Genomic DNA, 8,678 nt, shown 5'->3' on the forward strand with positions numbered 1-8,678 from the left:
AAAGCCAATAAAATGCAGTATTTTTAAGCTCAAGCAACGTGCAAACAAGTTGCATAGTAAAAAAAATCGCCTTATATTCCAGACACAATCAGATCATATTGACAGCTTCATATGAATTATTGATACTCATGTATACTTCTTTGGAGAAATAGAGCTCTCATTCCTTCTAGATTTCATTCCTAATAGAGCTCTCATTTCTAAGGTGACTTAAATGTACAATGAATTAGTAAACTATCTAACCATAACATAAGAATGATTTCTTCGAATCTTGCCAGCAATCCCATGAAAGGGAATGTTTTGCATTTGAAGATATCAAAGCAAGCATCAGATTGATGAAACAAGCTCACGTATAACTACTGGTGTGTTTTTTGAAGTGCAAAAAAACTGGTCTAGCAGCGTAATTCTCTGTTAAGTAAATATGCTCCGAATTACATCATGGTTTAATTACGTCATCGTACCTTGCATAGCATCGATTGAGAGCCAACTGGCGGCCGTATATCTGGCAGTTGCGCTCACAAACGGCAGCTATGAACGCCTCGACAATCATATTTTCATTGGCCTTGATCGCCGCATGGCTTACAGAATGACAGGATTTCAATGGCTCTCCCCATACACCTTTCCACATTTTCGCTGGTGTGTAGCTCGGAAACTAGAGAGGCTCAGCTCTTACCAGAGGCAGGGAGGTGGGCAACACCGAAAGGTTTCAACATCGCCATTTCAGTTCAAAGCCTCATATAAATGTGGTTTGTAAATGTGCGGGCGCCAAATGACCACCGCAGTCGGCGCGCCCGTACACTCCAATGAACAACAACCTCACACTAATGTGGAACACCCCCTTTAACCCCATGCATGATATTGCATTTCAGCGTTGAAAAATAGTGCGGGAGCATGTTTGGTTTTAGAAAGTGCAACACAGAGCTTCGAAATGCAAGCTCATGTCTGAGAAAATTTGAAGTTACGCCATGGCGACAATACAATTTCTGTTCGCCTAGCCATTCAGCCAAATTTATGAGTTAAACACGAGCTTCAAAGTAAGTACGCTCCTTCGACCGACCCACATCTAGCTGAATGCCAGAGCAAAGATTTTTGTATTCCCACAGGTCATTATTTTTACCCACTTCCACCACCAATGAATGTATTTTACAGGACGAGCGTGTTTGCTCTTACGACAGGGATCAAAGGCAACTTTCTCCACCATCATTTAGCTACTTGATGTGAGTTAAGTACTGCTTCGATCCACCAAAAACTTTGCCATTAGGTAGGTACACATTGGTTTGTTTCTTCTGCACAACGCATGCACAAACTGACTCCAACAATGCATGTTTGCACATGATTCTCTTTTAATGGTTTAGGAAGTCCACGACACTTAACACAGAATGCCTGTTATTCTGAAACCTATCCGGCATTTAGCAAACAGGGTTCAAAAATGGCTCCAACTATGCTTTCATTCTACTGGGCGAGAGAGCAGCTACGGCGTGGCGCCTGCGAGTGGCCAGTCGCGCCTGGGATTCCCAATTTTGGACGCGGCCGGCAGCCTGGCGGGAAATAACGGTATATTTAGTTGATTGTAATTCACCACATGAGTGCCCCGAGAACTGAAACACACGCTGGAAGTGCCATATATAGGTGAGAAGGTCGTTTATTGACTCAGTTTGGCTTCTCCAAATGGCACCGTCATACGTTTATGAACTGCAAAAAATACGTGTTCACATACCACGCGAAAGTTTTGCAAAAAATACGTTTCCAAAAACTTTCGAGCGGCATGTGCAAATATGGTTGCACCTGACGTAGAATCTGAAAATGTTTGGCAATTGTGCTAAGGCTCTAGGGTTTTTCAACCGAAGTGATTTTACCCTACATGATTTAGTGCGTATTCTTTAAACATTTGGCCTTAATATTGTAACACGATTTATAAAATGGCTGAATCTGTTCGCTCTGATGTTCAATGCTAAGTTTAATTCACGGCTGGCAACATACTGCGTTAAATATCTTAGGCACACACTCGTCTACGTTAATTTAGTGTTTATTTCTCCAATCGAACTTAACAATTACTAAAATATAAAAACTCCCCAGTGAGCCAAAATTTCAGCCATGATGTTAGCAGGTCAGGTGCAATGTAGAAACTGTACAAACATATTGGCAAATGCATACTAAACCTTTCCTGGTAAGTCTGACTGGATCGGATCGGATTGAGACCACATAAAAGCGGTAAAATTAATTAATAAAAAGCGGTTAAAAAAGCGGTTTGGTTGGCTGAACTAGGTCGATTGGACCGCACGCCCAAGATTAAATATGTAAAGTGCTTTCTGAGCACGTTGGTCACTACGCACGTGAGTCTTACGACGTAAGATCTTCTAGCTGAGCACCACAGCGTATTCCTTAGATAATCGCGAGGACGGGACAGGAAACTCGAGTGCTAGCCAGCCAGCACCTTCACGACTTCTCCCTTTTTGTGACTGCATCGATTCCGTCTGTCGCCAGTAAACTAAGCCCGCTTTACTATACCTGGCATCATTGTCTACGTTTACTCCACGTCAAAATGCGTCATGATTGCGGTCAGAACAGGCAGCAATAGACATCAACGCAATGGCCGCGCTGCCCTAGACGCATTTTCTGTTTGTGGCGAAAGAAGAGCCTTCATTGCAGATACTACCCCGGCTTGTATCGACGCCAGCCGCCTCCAAAGGGGTCCGCGCGTGACGGCGCAGTCGCCAGCTAGATTGATAAGGTCCTGGCTCCTGGTCCCGTGGTTGACTGATCTGGGCATGCACCGCTGTTGACGCCTGACTGCAGGGGGCACCGCCTCCCCCCCCCCCAAAAAAAAAAGGAGCGATCTGCATCACATGTACAGCGGCCCGCGGCGATATCACTCGCGAGACACTGAGAACGATAATTTTCAGTTCCTCGGCTTCCGCTCGTCCTTGATGCTTCGTTTCGATCTCACGTGATACGAAATGTGCCCGGTAACGTAACTTGTCAGGATCGAGGTGGTTGTTGCATTTTCCGTTGGAACGTAGCTTGCGAGTAAAAAACTTCACCAACGGCCGAAATCTGGTGAGATTATTCGGCCCCTTAGTGTGGTGTTGTGCTTATCATGCATCTCTTGCTTGCAGGAACTAGCAAAAGCCGCATTTAATAGGCTGACGAACGCAGGAGGTGTTGCAGTTTGCATGAGAATGTTGACAGCAGACCTGCCACACTTTGCCCGTATTTCGTTCCGTACAGTTCGCCATTGGTTTGTGGGGCCGCTGACCCAAGTGAACTAAGTGCTATTCAATCTCCCGTGTCTCGTTTTTGCAACACGTGTGGACAAATGGCCTATAATGTGAGGCAAGGCGCGTCAAAAGCTTTGGCCGATTAACGAATATTGGGTCCCAGCGGACCCAAAACCCCATTACCGAGCGTTCGTGCCAATGTTAAAAGCGCACTACATCTGGCAAACGTCACGGCCGCGAAGTATGCGGCGGTCGAAACGCAGCAGCATCGCTTAGACTGTTGCATGCATGGACGCTCAGGGCCGGGAACGCTCAGCTCACAGGCCAGGGATGGCCTGCCGGCGACGCTGACTAAGTTCGGCGCCCTGTGACGTGAGGGACGGTCACTGCTTGCTTATCGAGAACTTTTTGACGGTGAGTATGCTGACAGAACCGATGTCTGTGAAGTTGTGCTGAGCGCTTTCGCAGCCGCTCTAACTTGCGCAAGCCAAACACCCTATGTAATGCAGCTCGAGATTCGAAAGTGGTATGGCTTGGTTTTGCTCTAACAGGGAAACTCAGGACCTGTTGACATCAAATGTAGACATGGATATGATCTCTGCATACATAACGATCCTACGGTCCTAACGGCACCAACACAGATCAAAGAACACTTCATCAGACTGTCTCTGAGTATCAACCAGACCATCTCTGTTGATGCCTCCACAAATTCAAACTCGCCGATTCCAAACCAACTCCTCAAAATCAGTCGCGGGTTTGCCAGCATCCACCTCTTTCACGATAGTGTTATTTATCAACACACGCAACCGTCTGTATAAAAATAGTTTTCCTATCTGTGGCAGAAATCAGGCGGATTGCAACTTCCCTGGAACCGAAGCAATCCCTGCAAATTTTTATCACGGGGTCCGCGCCTGTAGCCAATTAGTGCCACCAATTAGTCCAGCGCCACGCGCGCTCGAGTACTTACCGACCACCAGTATGTAGATGCCGATGAGCAGGTGTCTGCTATAAGCCAGCGGCTCATTGGTCGACTCGAGGTCCGCTGTGCTGCCCTCCGCCGTCAGCTGCTGCGAGTCTGTCACCATGGCAACCGAGGCCATACCTGACGGCACGGCAGACAGGCCTGATTGATTCGAGCTGGAGGAACGCTGGGGAATATGGACGTAATTGTCACGGGAGCAGTGGGGAGAGGGGGGGGGGGGGGGACGATGTTGTTTCCCGTGGTACCGTGCTACCGCTCGGCCCGTCGCGATTAATGAATTACCATCGGCAATGTGACGTTAGAGGTGTGACCGATCTGTGTGATATGTAGCCAGCCAAGGAGTGCTGTAGCAGTTGCGATAAACATGTGCCTAAGCGTAAATCTCGCTGGTTCGCACAAACCCGCTTTACTGAGCATTGTGTGAGGCGGGGGAAAAACCCTTGTCAGTTCCATAACCATTTCGGTGGACTAGAGACTGAAAAAACGTTATCCGCGGCTTTTACCAGGTAATTTTTGACATCGCGGTTGATCTGTCAAGTATGTTCGAATGAGGTCATACCACGCTTTTGCCGTTTACGCGTGTTCCGTAGTGCGGTGCGCGCAGAAAAGAGCTGAAAACGAGTCCAGGTGTGCCACGTTTTCTTCCAAAGGGCTAGTGCGGGGTCAACTAAAACTGGTACATGGCATATTGCCTTGACCTGGACGCTATATTCATAAGTATTAAATACGGACGATAATATAATGCGTTGGCGAAACCTCTGCCAATCCCTTTTTGATTGAGACAACATTGTCGAAGACTTTACTGGACTGATGCTTGATTTTACAGTTAATTAATACAGTCAGTAACCACCTTTGATAAAATTAACCACTTTGTGTTTCATAATCGCAAATTGCAACAACATTTCATCTAGCTTTGTACGATTTCACTTCAAATAACGACAGTAAAGATCAAAAGTACCGTAGGGACACGCTGCGGACCATGGCTTTCCGCACTATTTTCGCACTGAGTATGGAGAACGAGATACCCGGCCTACGGCCTGACAGCGTAGGAATTGGAACTGGCCAGCTGCAAAAGTTCTGAAACTTTCGTTACCATACGTTGCGGTGTTTGAGGGATGCTTTTGAAAAAAAAACGGTGCATCAAGTTTTGAGGCACCCCCGGTGTATTAACGTATAGACACAAACGAAGAAATTGCGTGCCGTGACCAAGTTTCACCATCCTCGCGAGGGTTATTGAAATATATTGAGCCTTGTTACTTTTCCGACATCACACTTCTCATACTGTTTCATATTTTCTATTGTTCCAAAACTTGCTTCCCTCATGAGACATTTCTTACCCCGCCTGGCTTGCTATTCCAAGTCATATTACTCGCCGTATGTATGTGAGACACTTCTGAGACAGTGCCATCGAACGCCACTTCGGATCCACCCCAAGCGCCGTAACTCTGATTTTATTACAGCAAGAACGCTGGGCTGTCGAATAATTGACATACATGGCGTGCCCACTACGGAAGCACGTTGATTACCGCGCGCCGCTCCTCACACAAGGTAAAAAGCCAACGTGTGGGCTTCGTGCGATCGCGGATAAAGGATATTGTGAGCCGGCTGTGACTGCGGTCACGCCTGCTTTCGTTATTGGTCGGGTATTGTTTTTTCCATTTTGTTCATTGACGAATGCCCAGGCACCTCTGCTCTGTCAGTCATTCATCGTTTAAGATTTAGTTCGCACCTTCTCATTGGATGGATTTCTGAGTTGAGCGCGCCCGCTAAGCAATACTTGTTGCGTGAGCCCTGGCCCCAGCCCTCCATCGTGACCTCCTGGGTCAACGGCAGAACTTCGCGGCGAAAGCCCCACGCGCTGGAGCGCTCGTCTCGGTCAGTCCTCCACTCTGGCGTCACCTGACCTTTAGTGGAGCCGATGCCAGGCGCCGCAAGTCATCACAATCAGGGGCAAACAGCGAGCGCCCAAAGCCGCTTGATCCCGCCCCGCCACAGGTGGAGAGATCAAGGGCCAGGCGCTCTAATCGAGTGAGCTGTTTGAACGGCCGTCACATCTGCTTCCAGCTCTATATGTTTTGGTCTGACCTAGCTTCAGAACAGTGCATCCTTGGGGACGATCGAAGGTATAGAGCGAACACGCTGTGGACGTTCCTTCAATGCATTCGGGCGGTGGTTATCTTTTATTATATTATTATTATCCTCCAGTCGCTGTGGGTCCACTTCCGCGGCCCAGTTAGGTATCTCTGCCAGTTGATCACGTGCAATTTGGCGTGTGGCTGGGCCAGGGCCCAGGAGGGTAGCATAGTCGTCTTATTTTGTAAAGAGTCCCAGCAGCGGACTGCCGTCGGCGCGTGCAAACGTGCGCCATTGATTTAACACGGGAAATCTCTAAATTCACAAAATGACAAAAATCATCGCAAAAAGTGCACGCTCAAACTTGGTTGTTCGGTTGTCCGGCTGTTGTTCTCGGTTGTTCGGTTGTTGTTTTCGGCTGTTCGGAGCGGCTGATCTAGCGTAGCGTAGCGAATTAATGTATTCCGACTCGGAAGAGAACGGCAATCGCACAGACAGACGTATGAATTGAACGCGCATGCGCTCGTATACAAACAATAGATTCGACGATGTAGGAGCGTCTTTTCTTCTTTAAGAATTGATGCCAGATCTCAGTGATGCGGGCAGACGTGACACTGGCTGCACCTTATAGGTGCAACCAGTGTCAGCCAAAGACTGTCAGACCCATAGTGTCAGCAATCGGTCGGGAAGCGACAAATGTCACTTTTTTCGAAAACGATCTCAAATGCAACACACTGGGGCCTCAAATCTACGAGCTCGGCTTGACGCAAGCACAAATATCGGCTTTCGGTGACCAATATCCCAACAGTGAATTGCACTTTTTAACATTTTGGTGGCAATCACACGAAATGTCAGCGATTGCAAAGCCCCGCGGCTTCGTTGGTGTTAAACGCTGCGCTTCAGTGCCAGCATGCCGCAGACTACGCATTAGCGTTGAAGTTGTCAGTTTGCACCAGCATCGCTCCGGCGGCGGATATCCAGGTGCCAGTGTTCGGTTGTTCGGTCGCAACCGAGGTTGTTACTCAAGGCGAGGCCGAAGTTATTCGAATGGGACGATAGCGTGCATTTGCCTTTGCGCCCATATTCCATAATGGGCGCTGCCGCCCGTCCGCCAGAGGTGCAGGTCCCTATTCAGTGGGAGAGGGGCTGCGACCCACTCTTCACTTGGACTGCCGCCCCCCCCCTTAATGACTTCGATAGAAAGTGGCCCAACGCCGGGGAGAAGCTATGTGTTAGCGTAATTTGGGGGGGGGGGCGCGGGCGGTGCAGCATTTTTTACTTCTCGGCAACCCAACCTTTTTGCGAAACCATTCCCTTGTCGCCTGCTGTCAGGGGCCATAGCTGGATTGGCAAATTCTCTCGAGTATCGCGTGCCGTGTGCAGCAGTCTCGAGTCTCGTGTGCACCGCATATCCGCGCGGCGGGCGTTACGACACGTGACGGAGCGTTCGACGGACCGGGGTCGTGGCGACGCGGGACCCAGCAACCCGATTACCACAAGGGCCTGTAATCACATTGGCACACATACCCGCTCTGGCATGCAGCTGGTCATACGTCGTCGAGCGCAATACGAGGAACGGCTAATTCTCTGACACGTCGTGCGCCATGTCATACCGGTCTGAGTAATCGCCAGATTCAGCTCGCGGTTATTGGCATTGGATTTCTCCTGGGGATCCAGAATAGATGCCGCCCATGGCGAATTTGACACCTGCACAACGCCGCTGCGTGCGTCAATTTTGAATCTGAGTGTACTACGTAGACAGTCTCCAGCCCAGCACCGCCTGCGGCGGTATTTCTGAAGCCGCGACGCCCGAGCGTGCGATTCAATTCGACGCAATTCGACACAATTCGACACAACTCGACATTAATTCGACACAATTCGGCACAATCCGACACAATTCGACACTGGACCGTCTGCGACCAGCGGGTGTCGCCGGCGTCCCACAATACGGTGGCGGCAGCACTGAGGAGGTGTAGCACACGCCGTCGTAACGGGCTTTCAGAATTCTGAGCCAGCCGACTGGGAATAACTCATGGGTTAGCCAACTCCAAGTAGAATTAGTAGCGATACAGTGCTTGAATTCAGCAAAAATGTTCTCGTAGTGAGAGCACAGAGCTTTGAAACGTCAAGGCTATCAAATACACTGACGAGATGAAATCAAACAAATGGGCAAAGCACAATGCTAGTGCAGCGTTTATTCTACTATGGACTGCCTTAGCGCAGCTCTGAACTATAGTAGGAGGGCCTTATTCCTCGGAGAAAAAAAGAAGAATGGAGATATAGATGCATTTGTATTTCGGTTACATGCCTTATCGAAACGAATAGCAGAAGCGAATTCACTTCTGCTATTCGTTTTGATTAAAGGCATGTTGCCGAAAAAGTAACGCCTCTATATCTCCATTCTCCTG

The sequence above is a fragment of the Pollicipes pollicipes genome, unplaced genomic scaffold, assembly GCF_011947565.3.
Source record: "Pollicipes pollicipes isolate AB1234 unplaced genomic scaffold, Ppol_2.1 Scaffold_1600;HRSCAF=1878_pilon_pilon_pilon, whole genome shotgun sequence".
NCBI lineage: Eukaryota > Metazoa > Arthropoda > Thecostraca > Pollicipedomorpha > Pollicipedidae > Pollicipes > Pollicipes pollicipes.